The sequence below is a fragment of the Anomaloglossus baeobatrachus genome, chromosome 6 (assembly GCF_048569485.1).
Source record: "Anomaloglossus baeobatrachus isolate aAnoBae1 chromosome 6, aAnoBae1.hap1, whole genome shotgun sequence".
NCBI classification, from domain to species: Eukaryota; Metazoa; Chordata; class Amphibia; order Anura; family Aromobatidae; genus Anomaloglossus; species Anomaloglossus baeobatrachus.
In genome coordinates, this window is record NC_134358.1 from 380,533,616 (window position 1) to 380,558,192 (window position 24,577).

General features: G+C 51.2%; 1 protein-coding gene across 13 annotated transcripts in view; it reads left to right on the forward strand.

Moving 5' to 3' along the window:
• The first annotated feature begins 591 nt into the window (after positions 1–591).
• LRRFIP2 (LRR binding FLII interacting protein 2) overlaps positions 592–24,577 on the forward strand; it is a 216,645-nt gene continuing 192,659 nt past the window's right edge. For all 13 annotated transcript variants that reach the window (XM_075315055.1, XM_075315058.1, XM_075315061.1 and 10 more), the window contains exon 1: positions 592–685. The gene's annotated coding sequence lies outside the window, so the exon portion shown is untranslated. The remainder of the gene's footprint in view (positions 686–24,577) is intronic.

Consider the following 24,577-nt stretch of genomic DNA (forward strand, 5'->3'; position numbering starts at 1 on the left):
CAGGCCATCAGCACTACATGCCCAAGGAAGAGAGAATATGCCCCAATATTTCCGAAATGCTATAAAACAACGGGGCCTCAACCCCTTATTCTCCCAGACGGTTGTCACTTGAAGGGGAGGAGGGGGGGGGGGGGGGTGCTAGAAAAAAAGAGCAGGAATGACCTGACAGAAGGACACACTGCACCCTGAAGGGCTGAAATAGGGTTTCCATTTGTGGGTGTTTAATCCTCACCATCTTCAATACCTCTGCTTGCAGTCACTGGGTGGCATTAGTCTATGTAGCAGCTGTAGCTGAGCAGTGGGTACAGCTATGACAGTAGCCTCAGCAGTGCCGTGTACCGGGCACTAGGGGGCACGATACATATGGGCAGCCCGGAGCAGGCCCTGCCGTCTATGACCCCGAGAAGTGAGGGAACCTATAGCGCTACGCAGCCCCCAGCCCTGCACCACAACTCGGCGGACCACAAACCTGGCGGAAGTGGTCACAGCCGCATCCCCGCCACTATTGGTTACTCACTGACAAGTGTCTCCACCCAGCCACCCCCAATGCCTCACCACTCTGACGTCACAGCGTAGCAGGCTGTGGTCTGCTGCCTGCGCATGCGCAGAGTGCGTCACCGGCCGGACGTAGAGCGAGAAACCTCGAGAGAGAAGAGGCACCGGGGTGACAACCGAGTGTGTGGAGGTACGTGTTCTCCCCTCATGCCGACTGCCCACACGTGTACCGGTTGCCGAGACTGCTGTGTCCGCCGGAGCTCGGACAGCATGGTGCTCCATACACATTCAGCAACTTGTCTTCTAGGGAAAGTACAATGGAGTGTGACAGCGCATAGTTCTACTACACTGCCTGCTCCTACTGTGCTCCCCTAGCCCTGCCACAAGGGGGAGCTCTATAGTGGTATCAAGCTACTGTCCTATGTCAGGACTGTCACACTGAGGACTATATTACTATATACCAGTAGTAGTGTCTCCTCACTGTCCTATGTCAGGACTGTCACACTGAGGACTATATTACTATATACCGGTAATAGTGTCTCCTCACTGTCCTATGTCAGGACTGTCACACTGAGGACTATATTACTATATACCAGTAGTGGTGTCTCCTCACTGCCCTATGTCAGGACTGTCACACTGAGGACTATATTACTATATACCAGTAATAGTGTCTCCTCACTGCCCTATGTCAGGACTGTCACACTGAGGACTATATTACTATATACCAGTAGTGGTGTCTCCTCACTGCCCTATGTCAGGACTGTCACACTGAGGACTATATTACTATATACCAGTAGTGGTGTCTCCTCACTGTCCTATGTCAGGCCTGTCACACTCAGGACTATATTACTATATACCAGTAATAGTGTCTCCTCACTGCCCTATGTCAGGCCTGTCACACTCAGGACTATATTACTATATACCAGTAGTGGTGTCTCCTCACTGTCCTATGTCAGGCCTGTCACACTCAGGACTATATTACTATATACCAGTAGTAGTGTCTCCTCACTGCCCTATGTCAGGCCTGTCACACTGAGGACTATATTACTATATACCAGTAGTAGTGTCTCCTCACTGTCCTATGTCAGGACTGTCACACTGAGGACTATATTACTATATACCAGTAGTGGTGTCTCCTCACTGCCCTATGTCAGGACTGTCACACTGAGGACTATATTACTATATACCAGTAATAGTGTCTCCTCAGTGTCCTATGTCAGGACTGTCACACTGAGGACTATATTACTATGTACCAGTAGTAGTGTCTCCTCACTGTCCTATGTCAGGACTGTCACACTGAGGACTATATTACTATATACCAGTAGTAGTGTCTCCTCACTGCCCTATGTCAGGACTGTCACACTGAGGACTATATTACTATATACCAGTAGTGGTGTCTCCTCACTGTCCTATGTCAGGACTGTCACACTGAGGACTATATTACTATATATCAGTAGTAGTGTCTCCTCACTGCCCTATGTCAGGACTGTTACACTGAGGACTATATTACTATGTACCAGTAGTGCTGTCTCCTCACTGCCCTATGTCAGGACTGTCACACTGAGGACTATATTACTATATACCAGTAGTGGTGTCTCCTCACTGTCCTATGTCAGGCCTGTCACACTCAGGACTATATTACTATATACCAGTAGTAGTGTCTCCTCACTGTCCTATGTCAGGACTGTCACACTGAGGACTATATTACTATATACCAGTAGTGGTGTCTCCTCACTGTCCTATGTCAGGACTGTCACACTGAGGGCTATATTACTATATACCAGTAATAGTGTCTCCTCACTGTCCTATGTCAGGACTGTCACACTGAGGACTATATTACTATATACCAGTAGTGGTGTCTCCTCACTGCCCTATGTCAGGACTGTCACACTGAGGACTATATTACTATATACCAGTAATAGTGTCTCCTCAGTGTCCTATGTCAGGACTGTCACACTGAGGACTATATTACTATGTACCAGTAGTAGTGTCTCCTCACTGTCCTATGTCAGGACTGTCACACTGAGGACTATATTACTATATACCAGTAGTAGTGTCTCCTCACTGCCCTATGTCAGGACTGTCACACTGAGGACTATATTACTATATACCAGTAGTGCTGTCTCCTCACTGCCGTATGTCAGGACTGTCACACTGAGGACTATATTACTTTATGCCAGTAGTGCTGTCTCCTCACTGTCCTATGTCAGGACTGTCACACTGAGGACTATATTACTATATACCAATAGTGGTGTCTCCTCACTGTCCTATGTCAGGACTGTCACACTGAGGACTATATTACTTTATGCCAGTAGTGCTGTCTCCTCACTGTCCTATGTCAGGACTGTCACACTGAGGACTATATTACTATATACCAGTAATCGTGTCTCCTCACTGCCCTATGTCAGGACTGTTACACTGAGGACTATATTACTATATACCGGTAATAGTGTCTCCTCACTGTTCTATGTCAGGACTGTCACACTGAGGACTATATTACTTTATGCCAGTAGTGCTGTCTCCTCACTGTCCTATGTCAGGACTGTCACACTGAGGACTATATTACTATATACCAATAGTGGTGTCTCCTCACTGTCCTATGTCAGGACTGTCACACTGAGGACTATATTACTTTATGCCAGTAGTGCTGTCTCCTCACTGTCCTATGTCAGGACTGTCACACTGAGGACTATATTACTATATACTAATAGTGGTGTCTCCTCACTGTCCTATGTCAGGACTGTCACACTGAGGACTATATTACTTTATGCCAGTAGTGGTGTCTCCTCACTGTCCTATGTCAGGACTGTCACACTGAGGACTATATTACTATATACCAGTAATCGTGTCTCCTCACTGCCCTATGTCAGGACTGTTACACTGAGGACTATATTACTATATACCGGTAATAGTGTCTCCTCACTGTTCTATGTCAGGACTGTCACACTGAGGACTATATACCGGTAGTGGTGTCTCCTCACTGTCCTATGTCAGGACTGTCACACTGAGGACTATATTACTATATACCAGTAGTGCTGTCTCCTCACTGTCCTATGTCAGGACTGTCACACTGAGGACTATATTACTATATACCAGTAGTAGTGTCTCCTCACTGTCCTATGTCAGGACTGTCACACTGAAGGCTATATTACTATATACCAGTAATAGTGTCTCCTCACTGTCCTATGTCAGGACTGTCACACTGAGGACTATATTACTATATACCAGTAGTGGTGTCTCCTCACTGCCCTATGTCAGGACTGTCACACTGAGGACTATATTACTATATACCAGTAATAGTGTCTCCTCAGTGTCCTATGTCAGGACTGTCACACTGAGGACTATATTACTATGTACCAGTAGTAGTGTCTCCTCACTGTCCTATGTCAGGACTGTCACACTGAGGACTATATTACTATATACCAGTAGTAGTGTCTCCTCACTGCCCTATGTCAGGACTGTCACACTGAGGGCTATATTGCTATATACCAGTAGTGGTGTCTCCTCACTGCCCTATGTCAGGACTGTTACACTGAGGACTATATTACTATATACCAGTAGTGGTGTCTCCTCACTGTCCTATGTCAGGACTGTCACACTGAGGACTATAGTACTATATACCGGTAGTAGTGTCTCCTCACTGCCCTATGTCAGGCCTGTCACACTGAGGACTATATTACTATATACCAGTAGTAGTGTCTCCTCACTGTCCTATGTCAGGACTGTCACACTGAGGACTATATTACTATATACCAGTAGTGGTGTCTCCTCACTGTCCTATGTCAGGACTGTCACACTGAGGACTATATTACTATATACCAGTAGTGGTGTCTCCTCACTGTCCTATGTCAGGGCTGTCACACTGAGGACTATATTACTATATACCAGTAGTAGTGTCTCCTCACTGTCCTATGTCAGGACTGTCACACTGAGGACTATATTACTATATACCAGTAGTGGTGTCTCCTCACTGCCCTATGTCAGGACTGTCACACTGAGGACTATATTACTATATACCAGTAATAGTGTCTCCTCAGTGTCCTATGTCAGGACTGTCACACTGAGGACTATATTACTATGTACCAGTAGTAGTGTCTCCTCACTGTCCTATGTCAGGACTGTCACACTGAGGACTATATTACTATATACCAGTAGTAGTGTCTCCTCACTGCCCTATGTCAGGACTGTCACACTGAGGGCTATATTACTATATACCAGTAATAGTGTCTCCTCACTGTCCTATGTCAGGACTGTCACACTGAGGACTATATTACTATATACCAGTAGTGGTGTCTCCTCACTGCCCTATGTCATGACTGTCACACTGAGGACTATATTACTATATACCAGTAATAGTGTCTCCTCAGTGTCCTATGTCAGGACTGTCACACTGAGGACTATATTACTATATACCAGTAGTAGTGTCTCCTCACTGCCCTATGTCAGGACTGTCACACTGAGGGCTATATTGCTATATACCAGTAGTGGTGTCTCCTCACTGCCCTATGTCAGGACTGTCACACTGAGGACTATATTACTTTATGCCAGTAGTGCTGTCTCCTCACTGTCCTATGTCAGGACTGTCACACTGAGGACTATATTACTATATACCAGTAATCGTGTCTCCTCACTGCCCTATGTCAGGACTGTTACACTGAGGACTATATTACTATATACCGGTAATTGTGTCTCCTCACTGTTCTATGTCAGGACTGTCACACTGAGGACTATATTACTATATACCGGTAATAGTGTCTCCTCACTGTCCTATGTCAGGACTGTCACACTGAGGACTATATTACTATATACCAGTAGTGCTGTCTCCTCACTGCCGTATGTCAGGACTGTCACACTGAGGACTATATTACTTTATGCCAGTAGTGCTGTCTCCTCACTGTCCTATGTCAGGACTGTCACACTGAGGACTATATTACTATATACCAGTAGTGCTGTCTCCTCACTGCCGTATGTCAGGACTGTCACACTGAGGACTATATTACTTTATGCCAGTAGTGGTGTCTCCTCACTGTCCTATGTCAGGACTGTCACACTGAGGACTATATTACTATATACCAGTAATCGTGTCTCCTCACTGCCCTATGTCAGGACTGTTACACTGAGGACTATATTACTATATACCGGTAATAGTGTCTCCTCACTGTTCTATGTCAGGACTGTCACACTGAGGACTATATACCGGTAGTGGTGTCTCCTCACTGTCCTATGTCAGGACTGTCACACTGAGGACTATATTACTATATACCAGTAGTGCTGTCTCCTCACTGTCCTATGTCAGGACTGTCACACTGAGGACTATATTACTATATACCAGTAGTGCTCTCTCCTCACTGTCCTATGTCAGGACTGTCACACTGAGGACTATATTACTATATACCAGTAGTGGTGTCTCCTCACTGCCCTATGTCAGGACTGTCACACTGAAGGCTATATTACTATATACCAGTAATAGTGTCTCCTCACTGTCCTATGTCAGGACTGTCACACTGAGGACTATATTACTATATACCAGTAGTGGTGTCTCCTCACTGCCCTATGTCAGGACTGTCACACTGAGGACTATATTACTATATACCAGTAATAGTGTCTCCTCAGTGTCCTATGTCAGGGCTGTCACACTGAGGACTATATTACTATATACCAGTAGTAGTGTCTCCTCACTGTCCTATGTCAGGACTGTCACACTGAGGACTATATTACTATATACCAGTAATCATGTCTCCTCACTGCCCTATGTCAGGACTGTCACACTGAGGACTATATTACTATATAACAGTAGTGGTGTCTCCTCACTGTCCTATGTCAGGGCTGTCACACTGAGGACTATATTACTATATACCAGTAGTAGTGTCTCCTCACTGTCCTATGTCAGGACTGTCACACTGAGGACTATATTACTATGTACCAGTAGTAGTGTCTCCTCACTGTCCTATGTCAGGACTGTCACACTGAGGACTATATTACTATATACCAGTAGTAGTGTCTCCTCACTGCCCTATGTCAGGACTGTCACACTGAGGGCTATATTGCTATATACCAGTAGTGGTGTCTCCTCACTGCCCTATGTCAGGACTGTTACACTGAGGACTATATTACTATGTACCAGTAGTGGTGTCTCCTCACTGTCCTATGTCAGGACTGTCACACTGAGGACTATAGTACTATATACCGGTAGTAGTGTCTCCTCACTGTCCTATGTCAGGACTGTCACACTGAGGACTATATTACTATATACCAGTAGTAGTGTCTCCTCACTGTCCTATGTCAGGACTGTCACACTGAGGACTATATTACTATATACCAGTAATCGTGTCTCCTCACTGCCCTATGTCAGGACTGTTACACTGAGGACTATATTACTATATACCGGTAATAGTGTCTCCTCACTGTTCTATGTCAGGACTGTCACACTGAGGACTATATACCGGTAGTGGTGTCTCCTCACTGTCCTATGTCAGGACTGTCACACTGAGGACTATATTACTATATACCAGTAGTGCTGTCTCCTCACTGTCCTATGTCAGGACTGTCACACTGAGGACTATATTACTATATACCAGTAGTGCTCTCTCCTCACTGTCCTATGTCAGGACTGTCACACTGAGGACTATATTACTATATACCAGTAGTGGTGTCTCCTCACTGCCCTATGTCAGGACTGTCACACTGAAGGCTATATTACTATATACCAGTAATAGTGTCTCCTCACTGTCCTATGTCAGGACTGTCACACTGAGGACTATATTACTATATACCAGTAGTGGTGTCTCCTCACTGCCCTATGTCAGGACTGTCACACTGAGGACTATATTACTATATACCAGTAATAGTGTCTCCTCAGTGTCCTATGTCAGGGCTGTCACACTGAGGACTATATTACTATATACCAGTAGTAGTGTCTCCTCACTGTCCTATGTCAGGACTGTCACACTGAGGACTATATTACTATATACCAGTAATCATGTCTCCTCACTGCCCTATGTCAGGACTGTCACACTGAGGACTATATTACTATATAACAGTAGTGGTGTCTCCTCACTGTCCTATGTCAGGGCTGTCACACTGAGGACTATATTACTATATACCAGTAGTAGTGTCTCCTCACTGTCCTATGTCAGGACTGTCACACTGAGGACTATATTACTATGTACCAGTAGTAGTGTCTCCTCACTGTCCTATGTCAGGACTGTCACACTGAGGACTATATTACTATATACCAGTAGTAGTGTCTCCTCACTGCCCTATGTCAGGACTGTCACACTGAGGGCTATATTGCTATATACCAGTAGTGGTGTCTCCTCACTGCCCTATGTCAGGACTGTTACACTGAGGACTATATTACTATGTACCAGTAGTGGTGTCTCCTCACTGTCCTATGTCAGGACTGTCACACTGAGGACTATAGTACTATATACCGGTAGTAGTGTCTCCTCACTGTCCTATGTCAGGACTGTCACACTGAGGACTATATTACTATATACCAGTAGTAGTGTCTCCTCACTGTCCTATGTCAGGACTGTCACACTGAGGACTATATTACTATATACCAGTAGTGGTGTCTCCTCACTGTCCTATGTCAGGACTGTCACACTGAGGACTATATTACTATATACCAGTAGTGGTGTCTCCTCACTGTCCTATGTCAGGGCTGTCACACTGAGGACTATATTACTATATACCAGTAGTAGTGTCTCCTCACTGTCCTATGTCAGGACTGTCACACTGAGGGCTATATTGCTATATACCAGTAGTGGTGTCTCCTCACTGCCCTATGTCAGGACTGTTACACTGAGGACTATATTACTATGTACCAGTAGTGGTGTCTCCTCACTGTCCTATGTCAGGACTGTCACACTGAGGACTATAGTACTATATACCGGTAGTAGTGTCTCCTCACTGTCCTATGTCAGGCCTGTCACACTGAGGACTATATTACTATATACCAGTAGTAGTGTCTCCTCACTGTCCTATGTCAGGACTGTCACACTGAGGACTATATTACTATATACCAGTAGTGGTGTCTCCTCACTGTCCTATGTCAGGACTGTCACACTGAGGACTATATTACTATATACCAGTAGTGGTGTCTCCTCACTGTCCTATGTCAGGGCTGTCACACTGAGGACTATATTACTATATACCAGTAGTAGTGTCTCCTCACTGTCCTATGTCAGGACTGTCACACTGAGGACTATATTACTATATACCAGTAATCATGTCTCCTCACTGCCCTATGTCAGGACTGTCACACTGAGGACTATATTACTATATACCAGTAGTGCTGTCTCCTCACTGCCGTATGTCAGGACTGTCACACTGAGGACTATATTACTTTATGCCAGTAGTGCTGTCTCCTCACTGTCCTATGTCAGGACTGTCACACTGAGGACTATATTACTATATACCAATAGTGGTGTCTCCTCACTGTCCTATGTCAGGACTGTCACACTGAGGACTATATTACTATATACCAGTAGTGCTGTCTCCTCACTGCCGTATGTCAGGACTGTCACACTGAGGACTATATTACTTTATGCCAGTAGTGCTGTCTCCTCACTGTCCTATGTCAGGACTGTCACACTGAGGACTATATTACTATATACCAGTAATCGTGTCTCCTCACTGCCCTATGTCAGGACTGTTACACTGAGGACTATATTCAGGGCTGTATTTTGCCTTCGTGCTGCCCTAGGCACTTTAAGTGGTCGCGCCCCTTAGTGACAACGTAAAACTGAGTTTTCGCACACGACATCTGTTTAAGGCAGATCTACTCTGTAAAACACTTTAAAAAGTATCAATAAGAAACTAACCCCCCCCCCAATGGGAATCACCACAGGCACATCAAAACATAGCATGTGTATAAAATATTCCCACCACACCGTCCCCACTTATATACTGTGACTGTCACACTGCCCCTAATAAACTAAAACACCACTCTGCCCTCCCTTATAAACTACTGTATATCCACCACACCTTCCTCGATTATGAAATATGATCTGTACATTGTGAGGAGGGAGCAGCATGATGTGAGGACAATGTCCCATGCATGCTGCCCCCTGCTCACAATGTCCCATGCATGCTGCCCCCTCCTCACAATGTCCCATGCATGCTGCCCCCTGCTCACAATGTCCCATGCATGCTGCCCCCTGCTCACAATGTCCCATGCATGCTGCCCCCTCCTCACAGTGTCACATGCATGCTGCCCCCTCCTCACAATGTCCCATGCATGCTGCCCCCTCCTCACAATGTCCCATGCATGCTGCCCCCTCCTCACAATGTCCCATGCATGCTGCCCCCTCCTCACAATGTCCCATGCATGCTGCCCCCTGCTCACAATGTCCCATGCATGCTGCCCCCTCCTCACAATGTCCCATGCATGCTGCCCCCTCCTCACAATGTCCCATGCATGCTGCCCCCTCCTCACAATGTCCCATGCATGCTGCCCCCTCCTCACAATGTCCCATGCATGCTGCTCCCTCCTCACAATGTCCCATGCATGCTGCTCCCTCCTCACAATGTCCCATGCATGCTGCTCCCTCCTCACAATGTCCCATGCATGCTGCTCCCTCCTCACAATGTCCCATGCATGCTGCTCCCTCCTCACAATGTCCCATGCATGCTGCTCCCTCCTCACAATGTCCCATGCATGCTGCCCCCTCCTTACAATGTCCCATGCATGCTGCCCCCTCCTCACAATGTCCCATGCATGCTGCCCCCTCCTCACAATGTCCCATGCATGCTGCTCCCTCCTCACAATGTCCCATGCATGCTGCCCCCTCTTCACAATGTCCCATGCATGCTGCTCCCTCCTCACAATGTCCCATGCATGCTGCTCCCTCCTCACAATGTCTCATGCATGCTGCTCCCGCCTCACAATGTCCCATGCATGCTGCCCCCTCCTCACAATGTCCCTTGCATGCTGCTCTCTCCTCACAATGTCCCATGCATGCTGCCCCCTCCTCACAATGTCCCATGCATGCTGCTCCCTCCTCACAATGTCCCATGCATGCTGCCCCCTTCTCACAATGTCCCTTGCATGCTGTCCCTCTCCATGAGCTCCTAATGCTGCCTTCCTCTTTTCCATAATGAGACCTTCATGTTGCCCCACTCATGCTAAGACCACCACACTAACGCTTATGCTGAGACCCCCCCACACACACTACCCCACTCTTGATATTGACTCCCCTACATTGCTCCACTCCATACTGATCTCACACATGCTGCCCCTTCTTCATAATGAGCTCCCAATGCTGCCCCCCTCTTATTCTGAGTCCTTACACTCCCCCCACCCAATCGATTTTGTCATTGCACTATCCCTCATCCCTTGTCCTCGGTCTCTAGCATTAGCCCCTCTCTCCCACTCCCCCAGCCAGCATCAGCCTCTCTCCCCCAGCATCAGCCTCTATCTTCCCTCAACATCAGCCTCTCTCCCCCAGTCTCAGCCTTTGCCTCCCCCCAGCCTCAGCCTGCCCCAGTCTCCGCCTCAGCCTCCCTCCAGCCTCCCCCCAGTCTCCGCCTCAGCCTCCCTCCAGTCTCCTCCTCAGCCTCCCTCCAGCCTCCCCCAGTCTCCGCCTCAGCCCCCCTCCAGTCTCAGCCTCCCTCCAGCCTTCCCCCAGTCTCAGCCTCAGTTTCCCTCCAGCCTCCCCCCAGTCTCAGCCTCTACCTACCCCCAGTCTTAGCCTCTGCCTCCATCCAGCCTCCCCCCAGTCTCAGCCTCTGCCTCCCTCCAGCCTCCCCCCAGTCTCAGCCTCTGCCTCCCTCCAGCCTCCCCCAGATTCAGCCTCTGCCTCCCTCCAGCCTTCCCCCAGTCTCAGTCTCTGCCTCCCTCCAGCCTCCCCCTAGTCTCAGCCTCTGCCTCCCTCCAGCCTCCCCCAGATTCAGCCTCTGCCTCCCTCCAGCCTCCCCCCAGTCTCAGCCTCTGCCTCCCTCCAGCCTCCCCCCAGTCTCAGCCTCTGCCTCCCTCCAGCCTCCCCCAGATTCAGCCTCTGCCTCCCTCCAGCCTTCCCCCAGTCTCAGCCTCTGCCTCCCTCCAGCCTCCCCCCAGTCTCAGCCTCTGCCTCCCTCCAGCCTCCCTCCAGTCTCAGCCTCAGCCTCCCTCAAGTCTCAGCCTCAGCCTCCCTCCAGTCTCAGCCTCCCTCCAGTCTCAGCCTCAGCCTCCCTCAAGTCTCAGCCTCAGCCTCCCTCCAGTCTCAGCCTCCCTCCAGCCTCCCCCCAGTCTCAGCCTCAGCCTCCCTCCAGCCTCCCCCCAGTCTCAGCCTCCCTCCGGTCTCAGCTTCTGCCTCCCTCCAGCCTCCCCCCAGTCTCAGCCTCCCTCCAGCCTCCCCCCAGTCTCAGCCTCCCTCCAGCCTCCCCCCAGTCTCAGCCTCCCTCCAGCCTCCCTCCAGTCTCAGCCTCCCTCCAGCCTCCTTCCAGTCTCAGCCTCTCTCCAGCCTCCCTCCAGTCTCAGCCTCAGCCCCCCTCCAGCCTCCCCCCAGTCCCAGCCTCTGCCTCCCTCCAGCCTCCCCCCAGTCTCAGCCTCTGCCTCCCTCCAGCCTCCCCCCAGTCTCTGCCTCTGCCTCCCTCCAGCCTCCCCCCAGTCTCTGCCTCCCTCCAGCCTCCCCCCAGTCTCTGCTTCTGCCTCCCTCCAGCCTCCCCCAGATTCAGCCTCTGCCTCCCTCCAGCCTTCCCCCAGTCTTAGCCTCTGCCTCCCTCCAGCCTCCCCCCAGTCTCAGCCTCTGCCTCCCTCCAGCCTCCCTCCAGTCTCAGCCTCAGCCTCCCTCAAGTCTCAGCCTCAGCCTCCCTCCAGTCTCAGCCTCCCTCCAGCCTCCCCCCAGTCTCAGCCTCAGCCTCCCTCCAGCCTCCCCCCAGTCTCAGCCTCCCTCCGGTCTCAGCTTCTGCCTCCCTCCAGCCTCCCCCCAGTCTCAGCCTCCCTCCAGCCTCCCCCCAGTCTCAGCCTCCCTCCAGCCTCCCCCCAGTCTCAGCCTCCCTCCAGCCTCCCTCCAGTCTCAGCCTCCCTCCAGCCTCCTTCCAGTCTCAGCCTCTCTCCAGCCTCCCTCCAGTCTCAGCCTCAGCCCCCCTCCAGCCTCCCCCCAGTCCCAGCCTCTGCCTCCCTCCAGCCTCCCCCCAGTCTCAGCCTCTGCCTCCCTCCAGCCTCCCCCCAGTCTCTGCCTCTGCCTCCCTCCAGCCTCCCCCCAGTCTCTGCCTCCCCCCAGTCTCTGCTTCTGCCTCCCTCCAGCCTCCCCCCAGTCTCTGCTTCTGCCTCCCTCCAGCCTCCCCCCAGTCTCTGCTTCTGCCTCCCTCCAGCCTCCCCCCAGTCTCTGCCTCTGCCTCCCTCCAGCCTCCCCCCAGTCTCAGCCTCTGCCTCCCTCCAGCCTCCCCTCAGTCTCTGTCTCTGCCTCTGCCTCCCTCCAGCCTCCCCCCAGTCTCTGCCTCCCTCCAGCCTCCCCCCAGTCTTTGCCTCTGCCTCCCTCCAGCCTCCCCCCAGTCTCTGCCTCTGCCTCCCTCCAGCCTCCCCCCAGTCTGCCTCTGCCTCCCTCCAGCCTCCCCCCAGTCTCTGCCTCTGCCTCCCTCCAGCCTCCCCCCAGTCCCTGCCTCCCTCCAGCCTCCCCCCAGTCTCTGCCTCTGCCTCCCTCCAGCCTCCCCCCAGTCTCTGCCTCTGCCTCCCTCCAGCCTTCCCCCAGTTTCAGCCGCTGCCTCCCTCCAGTCTCAGCCTCTGCCTCCCTCCAGCCTCCCCCCAGTCTCAGCCTCTGCCTCCGTCCAGTCTCAGCCTCCCTCCAGCCTCCCCCCAGTCTCAGCCTCTGCCTCCCTCCAGCCTCCCCCCAGTCTCAGCCTCTGCCTCCCCCCAGTATCAGCCTTGGCCGCCTCCCCCCCCCCCGCATGCGCAGATCTCCGGTCTGCATTAGAGACACTCCCACGCTCCTTATGAATCCATTTACTTGCTCCAGTGCCCGCCGCCATCTTTCTGGCTCACATGAGTATCCTCTTCTGACACCGGCTTCCATCACGGCGTCCTCCGCGGCGTCCTGCTGTGCTGTCCTCTGCATGTGACGTCCACACAGCAGTGGACGCAGCACAGAGGAAGGAGCTGATTGGCGCGCGCCTGTGACCCCGGAAGTGCAGGCGCCGGCAGTTCCTGTGACCCCGGAAGTGCAGGTGCCGGCAGTTCCGGGGTCAATCAGCTCCCTGTGCTCGGCGGCCGCAGAAAAAAAAAAAGTAAAAAAAAAAAAAAAAAAAAAAAAAAAAAAATTTTTTTTTTTTATTTTTTTTGCTGCCAGAAGGTGCCGCCCCTCACAACCTGCCGCCCTAGGCACCGGACCACGGGTGCCTAATGGTAAATACGGCCCTGACTATATTACTATATACCGGTAATAGTGTCTCCTCACTGTTCTATGTCAGGACTGTCACACTGAGGACTATATACCGGTAGTGGTGTCTCCTCACTGTCCTATGTCAGGACTGTCACACTGAGGACTATATTACTATATACCAGTAGTAGTGTCTCCTCACTGCCCTATATCAGGACTGTCACACTGAGGGCTATATTGCTATATACCAGTAGTGGTGTCTCCTCACTGCCCTATGTCAGGACTGTTACACTGAGGACTATATTACTATGTACCAGTAGTGGTGTCTCCTCACTGTCCTATGTCAGGACTGTCACACTGAGGACTATAGTACTATATACCGGTAGTAGTGTCTCCTCACTGCCCTATGTCAGGCCTGTCACACTGAGGACTATATTACTATATACCAGTAGTAGTGTCTCCTCACTGTCCTATGTCAGGACTGTCACACTGAGGACTATATTACTATATACCAGTAGTGGTGTCTCCTCACTGCCCTATGTCAGGACTGTCACACTGAGGACTATATTACTATATACCAGTAATAGTGTCTCCTCAGTGTCCTATGTCAGGACTGTCACACTGAGGACTATATTACTATGTACCAGTAGTAGTGTCTCCTCACTGTCCTATGTCAGGACTGTCACACTGAGGACTATATTACTATATACCAGTAGTATTGTCTCCTCACTGCCCTATGTCAGGACTGTCACACTGAGGACTATATTACTATATACCAGTAGTGGTGTCTCCTCACTGTCCTATGTCAGGACTGTCACACTGAGGACTATAGTACTATATACCAGTAGTAGTGTCTCCTCACTGTCCTATGTCAGGACTGTCACACTGAGGACTATATTACTATATACCAGTAGTGGTGTCTCCTCACTGTCCTATGTCAGGACTGTCACACTGAGGACTATATTACTATATACCAGTAGTGGTGTCTCCTAACTGCCCTATGTCAGGACTGTCACACTGAGGGCTATATTACTATATACCAGTAATAGTGTCTCCTCACTGTCCTATGTCAGGACTGTCACACTGAGGACTATATTACTATATACCAGTAGTGGTGTCTCCTCACTGCCCTATGTCAGGACTGTCACACTGAGGACTATATTACTATATACCAGTAATAGTGTCTCCTCAGTGTCCTATGTCAGGACTGTCACACTGAGGACTATATTACTATGTACCAGTAGTAGTGTCTCCTCACTGTCCTATGTCAGGACTGTCACACTGAGGACTATATTACTATATACCAGTAATCATGTCTCCTCACTGCCCTATGTCAGGACTGTCACACTGAGGACTATATTACTATATAACAGTAGTGGTGTCTCCTCACTGTCCTATGTCAGGGCTGTCACACTGAGGACTATATTACTATATACCAGTAGTAGTGTCTCCTCACTGTCCTATGTCAGGACTGTCACACTGAGGACTATATTACTATGTACCAGTAGTAGTGTCTCCTCACTGTCCTATGTCAGGACTGTCACACTGAGGACTATATTACTATATACCAGTAGTAGTGTCTCCTCACTGCCCTATGTCAGGACTGTCACACTGAGGGCTATATTGCTATATACCAGTAGTGGTGTCTCCTCACTGCCCTATGTCAGGACTGTTACACTGAGGACTATATTACTATGTACCAGTAGTGGTGTCTCCTCACTGTCCTATGTCAGGACTGTCACACTGAGGACTATAGTACTATATACCGGTAGTAGTGTCTCCTCACTGTCCTATGTCAGGACTGTCACACTGAGGACTATATTACTATATACCAGTAGTAGTGTCTCCTCACTGTCCTATGTCAGGACTGTCACACTGAGGACTATATTACTATATACCAGTAGTGGTGTCTCCTCACTGTCCTATGTCAGGACTGTCACACTGAGGACTATATTACTATATACCAGTAGTGGTGTCTCCTCACTGTCCTATGTCAGGGCTGTCACACTGAGGACTATATTACTATATACCAGTAGTAGTGTCTCCTCACTGTCCTATGTCAGGACTGTCACACTGAGGGCTATATTGCTATATACCAGTAGTGGTGTCTCCTCACTGCCCTATGTCAGGACTGTTACACTGAGGACTATATTACTATGTACCAGTAGTGGTGTCTCCTCACTGTCCTATGTCAGGACTGTCACACTGAGGACTATAGTACTATATACCGGTAGTAGTGTCTCCTCACTGTCCTATGTCAGGCCTGTCACACTGAGGACTATATTACTATATACCAGTAGTAGTGTCTCCTCACTGTCCTATGTCAGGACTGTCACACTGAGGACTATATTACTATATACCAGTAGTGGTGTCTCCTCACTGTCCTATGTCAGGACTGTCACACTGAGGACTATATTACTATATACCAGTAGTGGTGTCTCCTCACTGTCCTATGTCAGGGCTGTCACACTGAGGACTATATTACTATATACCAGTAGTAGTGTCTCCTCACTGTCCTATGTCAGGACTGTCACACTGAGGACTATATTACTATATACCAGTAATCATGTCTCCTCACTGCCCTATGTCAGGACTGTCACACTGAGGACTATATTACTATATACCAGTAGTGCTGTCTCCTCACTGCCGTATGTCAGGACTGTCACACTGAGGACTATATTACTTTATGCCAGTAGTGCTGTCTCCTCACTATCCTATGTCAGGACTGTCACACTGAGGACTATATTACTATATACCAATAGTGGTGTCTCCTCACTGTCCTATGTCAGGACTGTCACACTGAGGACTATATTACTATATACCAGTAGTGCTGTCTCCTCACTGCCGTATGTCAGGACTGTCACACTGAGGACTATATTACTTTATGCCAGTAGTGCTGTCTCCTCACTGTCCTATGTCAGGACTGTCACACTGAGGACTATATTACTATATACCAGTAATCGTGTCTCCTCACTGCCCTATGTCAGGACTGTTACACTGAGGACTATATTCAGGGCTGTATTTTGCCTTCGTGCTGCCCTAGGCACTTTAAGTGGTCGCGCCCCTTAGTGACAACGTAAAACTGAGTTTTCGCACACGACATCTGTTTAAGGCAGATCTACTCTGTAAAACACTTTAAAAAGTATCAATAAGAAACTAACCCCCCCCCCAATGGGAATCACCACAGGCACATCAAAACATAGCATGTGTATAAAATATTCCCACCACACCGTCCCCACTTATATACTGTGACTGTCACACTGCCCCTAATAAACTAAAACACCACTCTGCCCTCCCTTATAAACTACTGTATATCCACCACACCTTCCTCGATTATGAAATATGATCTGTACATTGTGAGGAGGGAGCAGCATGATGTGAGGACAATGTCCCATGCATGCTGCCCCCTGCTCACAATGTCCCATGCATGCTGCCCCCTCCTCACAATGTCCCATGCATGCTGCCCCCTGCTCACAATGTCCCATGCATGCTGCCCCCTCCTCACAGTGTCACATGCATGCTGCCCCCTCCTCACAATGTCCCATGCATGCTGCCCCCTCCTCACAATGTCCCATGCATGCTGCCCCCTCCTCACAATGTCCCATGCATGCTGCCCCCTCCTCACAATGTCCCATGCATGCTGCCCCCTGCTCACAATGTCCCATGCATGCTGCCCCCTCCTCACAATGTCCCATGCATGCTGCCCCCTCCTCACAATGTCCCATGCATGCTGCCCCCTCCTCACAATGTCCCATGCATGCTGCCCCCTCCTCACAATGTCCCATGCATGCTGCTCCCTCCTCACAATGTCCCATGCATGCTGCTCCCTCCTCACAATGTCCCATGCATGCTGCTCCCTCCTCACAATGTCCCATGCATGCTGCTCCCTCCTCACAATGTCCCATGCATGCTGCTCCCTCCTCACAATGTCCCATGCATGCTGCTCCCTCCTCACAATGTCCCATGCATGCTGCCCCCTCCTTACAATGTCCCATGCATGCTGCCCCCTCCTCACAATGTCCCATGCATGCTGCCCCCTCCTCACAATGTCCCATGCATGCTGCTCCCTCCTCACAATGTCCCATGCATGCTGCCCCCTCTTCACAATGTCCCATGCATGCTGCTCCCTCCTCACAATGTCCCATGCATGCTGCTCCCTCCTCACAATGTCTCATGCATGCTGCTCCCGCCTCACAATGTCCCATGCATGCTGCCCCCTCCTCACAATGTCCCTTGCATGCTGCTCTCTCCTCACAATGTCCCATGCATGCTGCCCCCTCCTCACAATGTCCCATGCATGCTGCTCCCTCCTCACAATGTCCCATGCATGCTGCCCCCTTCTCACAATGTCCCTTGCATGCTGTCCCTCTCCATGAGCTCCTAATGCTGCCTTCCTCTTTTCCATAATGAGACCTTCATGTTGCCCCACTCATGCTAAGACCACCACACTAACGCTTATGCTGAGACCCCCCCACACACACTACCCCACTCTTGATATTGACTCCCCTACATTGCTCCACTCCATACTGATCTCACACATGCTGCCCCTTCTTCATAATGAGCTCCCAATGCTGCCCCCCTCTTATTCTGAGTCCTTACACTCCCCCCACCCAATCGATTTTGTCATTGCACTATCCCTCATCCCTTGTCCTCGGTCTCTAGCATTAGCCCCTCTCTCCCACTCCCCCAGCCAGCATCAGCCTCTCTCCCCCAGCATCAGCCTCTATCTTCCCTCAACATCAGCCTCTCTCCCCCAGTCTCAGCCTTTGCCTCCCCCCAGCCTCAGCCTGCCCCAGTCTCCGCCTCAGCCTCCCTCCAGCCTCCCCCCAGTCTCCGCCTCAGCCTCCCTCCAGTCTCCTCAGCCTCCCTCCAGCCTCCCCCAGTCTCCGCCTCAGCCCCCCTCCAGTCTCAGCCTCCCTCCAGCCTTCCCCCAGTCTCAGCCTCAGTTTCCCTCCAGCCTCCCCCCAGTCTCAGCCTCTACCTACCCCCAGTCTTAGCCTCTGCCTCCATCCAGCCTCCCCCCAGTCTCAGCCTCTGCCTCCCTCCAGCCTCCCCCCAGTCTCAGCCTCTGCCTCCCTCCAGCCTCCCCCAGATTCAGCCTCTGCCTCCCTCCAGCCTTCCCCCAGTCTCAGTCTCTGCCTCCCTCCAGCCTCCCCCTAGTCTCAGCCTCTGCCTCCCTCCAGCCTCCCCCAGATTCAGCCTCTGCCTCCCTCCAGCCTCCCCCCAGTCTCAGCCTCTGCCTCCCTCCAGCCTCCCCCCAGTCTCAGCCTCTGCCTCCCTCCAGCCTCCCCCAGATTCAGCCTCTGCCTCCCTCCAGCCTTCCCCCAGTCTCAGCCTCTGCCTCCCTCCAGCCTCCCCCCAGTCTCAGCCTCTGCCTCCCTCCAGCCTCCCTCCAGTCTCAGCCTCAGCCTCCCTCAAGTCTCAGCCTCAGCCTCCCTCCAGTCTCAGCCTCCCTCCAGCCTCCCCCCAGTCTCAGCCTCAGCCTCCCTCCAGCCTCCCCCCAGTCTCAGCCTCCCTCCGGTCTCAGCTTCTGCCTCCCTCCAGCCTCCCCCCAGTCTCAGCCTCCCTCCAGCCTCCCCCCAGTCTCAGCCTCCCTCCAGCCTCCCCCCAGTCTCAGCCTCCCTCCAGCCTCCCTCCAGTCTCAGCCTCCCTCCAGCCTCCTTCCAGTCTCAGCCTCTCTCCAGCCTCCCTCCAGTCTCAGCCTCAGCCCCCCTCCAGCCTCCCTCCAGTCTCAGCCTCAGCCCCCCTCCAGCCTCCCCCCAGTCCCAGCCTCTGCCTCCCTCCAGCCTCCCCCCAGTCTCAGCCTCTGCCTCCCTCCAGCCTCCCCCCAGTCTCTGCCTCTGCCTCCCTCCAGCCTCCCCCCAGTCTCTACCTCCCTCCAGCCTCCCCCCAGTCTCTGCTTCTGCCTCCCTCCAGCCTCCCCCAGATTCAGCCTCTGCCTCCCTCCAGCCTTCCCCCAGTCTTAGCCTCTGCCTCCCTCCAGCCTCCCCCCAGTCTCAGCCTCTGCCTCCCTCCAGCCTCCCTCCAGTCTCAGCCTCAGCCTCCCTCAAGTCTCAGCCTCAGCCTCCCTCCAGTCTCAGCCTCCCTCCAGCCTCCCCCCAGTCTCAGCCTCAGCCTCCCTCCAGCCTCCCCCCAGTCTCAGCCTCCCTCCGGTCTCAGCTTCTGCCTCCCTCCAGCCTCCCCCCAGTCTCAGCCTCCCTCCAGCCTCCCCCCAGTCTCAGCCTCCCTCCAGCCTCCCCCCAGTCTCAGCCTCCCTCCAGCCTCCCTCCAGTCTCAGCCTCCCTCCAGCCTCCTTCCAGTCTCAGCCTCTCTCCAGCCTCCCTCCAGTCTCAGCCTCAGCCCCCCTCCAGCCTCCCCCCAGTCCCAGCCTCTGCCTCCCTCCAGCCTCCCCCCAGTCTCAGCCTCTGCCTCCCTCCAGCCTCCCCCCAGTCTCTGCCTCTGCCTCCCTCCAGCCTCCCCCCAGTCTCTGCCTCCCCCCAGTCTCTGCTTCTGCCTCCCTCCAGCCTCCCCCCAGTCTCTGCTTCTGCCTCCCTCCAGCCTCCCCCCAGTCTCTGCTTCTGCCTCCCTCCAGCCTCCCCCCAGTCTCTGCCTCTGCCTCCCTCCAGCCTCCCCCCAGTCTCAGCCTCTGCCTCCCTCCAGCCTCCCCTCAGTCTCTGTCTCTGCCTCTGCCTCCCTCCAGCCTCCCCCCAGTCTCTGCCTCCCTCCAGCCTCCCCCCAGTCTTTGCCTCTGCCTCCCTCCAGCCTCCCCCCAGTCTCTGCCTCTGCCTCCCTCCAGCCTCCCCCCAGTCTGCCTCTGCCTCCCTCCAGCCTCCCCCCAGTCTCTGCCTCTGCCTCCCTCCAGCCTCCCCCCAGTCCCTGCCTCCCTCCAGCCTCCCCCCAGTCTCTGCCTCCCTCCAGCCTCCCCCCAGTCTCTGCCTCTGCCTCCCTCCAGCCTTCCCCCAGTTTCAGCCGCTGCCTCCCTCCAGTCTCAGCCTCTGCCTCCCTCCAGCCTCCCCCCAGTCTCAGCCTCTGCCTCCGTCCAGTCTCAGCCTCCCTCCAGCCTCCCCCCAGTCTCAGCCTCTGCCTCCCTCCAGCCTCCCCCCAGTCTCAGCCTCTGCCTCCCCCCAGTATCAGCCTTGGCCGCCTCCCCCCCCCCGCATGCGCAGATCTCCGGTCTGCATTAGAGACACTCCCACGCTCCTTATGAATCCATTTACTTGCTCCAGTGCCCGCCGCCATCTTTCTGGCTCACATGAGTATCCTCTTCTGACACCGGCTTCCATCACGGCGTCCTCCGCGGCGTCCTGCTGTGCTGTCCTCTGCATGTGACGTCCACACAGCAGTGGACGCAGCACAGAGGAAGGAGCTGATTGGCGCGCGCCTGTGACCCCGGAAGTGCAGGCGCCGGCAGTTCCTGTGACCCCGGAAGTGCAGGTGCCGGCAGTTCCGGGGTCAATCAGCTCCCTGTGCTCGGCGGCCGCAGAAAAAAAAAAAGTAAAAAAAAAAAAAAAAAAAAAAAATTTTTTTTTTTTTTTTTTTGCTGCCAGAAGGTGCCGCCCCTCACAACCTGCCGCCCTAGGCACCGGACCACGGGTGCCTAATGGTAAATACGGCCCTGACTATATTACTATATACCGGTAATAGTGTCTCCTCACTGTTCTATGTCAGGACTGTCACACTGAGGACTATATACCGGTAGTGGTGTCTCCTCACTGTCCTATGTCAGGACTGTCACACTGAGGACTATATTACTATATACCAGTAGTAGTGTCTCCTCACTGCCCTATATCAGGACTGTCACACTGAGGGCTATATTGCTATATACCAGTAGTGGTGTCTCCTCACTGCCCTATGTCAGGACTGTTACACTGAGGACTATATTACTATGTACCAGTAGTGGTGTCTCCTCACTGTCCTATGTCAGGACTGTCACACTGAGGACTATAGTACTATATACCGGTAGTAGTGTCTCCTCACTGCCCTATGTCAGGCCTGTCACACTGAGGACTATATTACTATATACCAGTAGTAGTGTCTCCTCACTGTCCTATGTCAGGACTGTCACACTGAGGACTATATTACTATATACCAGTAGTGGTGTCTCCTCACTGCCCTATGTCAGGACTGTCACACTGAGGACTATATTACTATATACCAGTAATAGTGTCTCCTCAGTGTCCTATGTCAGGACTGTCACACTGAGGACTATATTACTATGTACCAGTAGTAGTGTCTCCTCACTGTCCTATGTCAGGACTGTCACACTGAGGACTATATTACTATATACCAGTAGTATTGTCTCCTCACTGCCCTATGTCAGGACTGTCACACTGAGGACTATATTACTATATACCAGTAGTGGTGTCTCCTCACTGTCCTATGTCAGGACTGTCACACTGAGGACTATAGTACTATATACCAGTAGTGGTGTCTCCTCACTGCCCTATGTCAGGACTGTTACACTGAGGACTATATTACTATGTACCAGTAGTGCTGTCTCCTCACTGCCCTATGTCAGGACTGTCACACTGAGGACTATATTACTATATACCAGTAGTAGTGTCTCCTCACTGTCCTATGTCAGGACTGTCACACTGAGGACTATATTACTATATACCAGTAGTGGTGTCTCCTCACTGTCCTATGTCAGGACTGTCACACTGAGGACTATATTACTATATACCAGTAGTGGTGTCTCCTAACTGCCCTATGTCAGGACTGTCACACTGAGGGCTATATTACTATATACCAGTAATAGTGTCTCCTCACTGTCCTATGTCAGGACTGTCACACTGAGGACTATATTACTATATACCAGTAGTGGTGTCTCCTCACTGCCCTATGTCAGGACTGTCACACTGAGGACTATATTACTATATACCAGTAATAGTGTCTCCTCAGTGTCCTATGTCAGGACTGTCACACTGAGGACTATATTACTATGTACCAGTAGTAGTGTCTCCTCACTGTCCTATGTCAGGACTGTCACACTGAGGACTATATTACTATATACCAGTAGTAGTGTCTCCTCACTGCCCTATGTCAGGACTGTCACACTGAGGGCTATATTGCTATATACCAGTAGTGGTGTCTCCTCACTGCCCTATGTCAGGACTGTTACACTGAGGACTATATTACTATGTACCAGTAGTGGTGTCTCCTCACTGTCCTATGTCAGGACTGTCACACTGAGGACTATAGTACTATATACCGGTAGTAGTGTCTCCTCACTGCCCTATGTCAGGCCTGTCACACTGAGGACTATATTACTATATACCAGTAGTAGTGTCTCCTCACTGTCCTATGTCAGGACTGTCACACTGAGGACTATATTACTATATACCAGTAGTGGTGTCTCCTCACTGTCCTATGTCAGGACTGTCACACTGAGGACTATATTACTATATACCAGTAGTAGTGTCTCCTCACTGTCCTATGTCAGGACTGTCACACTGAGGACTATATTACTATATACCAGTAATCATGTCTCCTCACTGCCCTATGTCAGGACTGTCACACTGAGGACTATATTACTATATACCAGTAGTGCTGTCTCCTCACTGCCGTATGTCAGGACTGTCACACTGAGGACTATATTATTTTATGCCAGTAGTGCTGTCTCCTCACTGTCCTATGTCAGGACTGTCACACTGAGGACTATATACCGGTAGTGGTGTCTCCTCACTGTCCTATGTCAGGACTGTCACACTGAGGACTATATTACTTTATGCCAGTAGTGCTGTCTCCTCACTGTCCTATGTCAGGACTGTCACACTGAGGACTATATTACTATATACTAATAGTGGTGTCTCCTCACTGTCCTATGTCAGGACTGTCACACTGAGGACTATATTACTATATACCAGTAGTGCTGTCTCCTCACTGCCGTATGTCAGGACTGTCACACTGAGGACTATATTACTTTATGCCAGTAGTGGTGTCTCCTCACTGTCCTATGTCAGGACTGTCACACTGAGGACTATATTACTATATACCAGTAATCGTGTCTCCTCACTGCCCTATGTCAGGACTGTTACACTGAGGACTATATTACTATATACCGGTAATAGTGTCTCCTCACTGTTCTATGTCAGGACTGTCACACTGAGGACTATATACCGGTAGTGGTGTCTCCTCACTGTCCTATGTCAGGACTGTCACACTGAGGACTATATTACTATATACCAGTAGTGCTGTCTCCTCACTGTCCTATGTCAGGACTGTCACACTGAGGACTATATTACTATATACCAGTAGTAGTGTCTCCTCACTGTCCTATGTCAGGACTGTCACACTGAGGACTATATTACTATATACCAGTAGTGCTGTCTCCTCACTGTCCTATGTCAGGACTGTCACACTGAGGACTATATTACTATATACCAGTAGTGGTGTCTCCTCACTGCCCTATGTCAGGACTGTCACACTGAAGGCTATATTACTATATACCAGTAATAGTGTCTCCTCACTGTCCTATGTCAGGACTGTCACACTGAGGACTATATTACTATATACCAGTAGTGGTGTCTCCTCACTGCCCTATGTCAGGACTGTCACACTGAGGACTATATTACTATATACCAGTAATAGTGTCTCCTCAGTGTCCTATGTCAGGACTGTCACACTGAGGACTATATTACTATGTACCAGTAGTAGTGTCTCCTCACTGTCCTATGTCAGGACTGTCACACTGAGGACTATATTACTATATACCAGTAGTAGTGTCTTCTCACTGCCCTATGTCAGGACTGTCACACTGAGGGCTATATTGCTATATACCAGTAGTGGTGTCTCCTCACTGC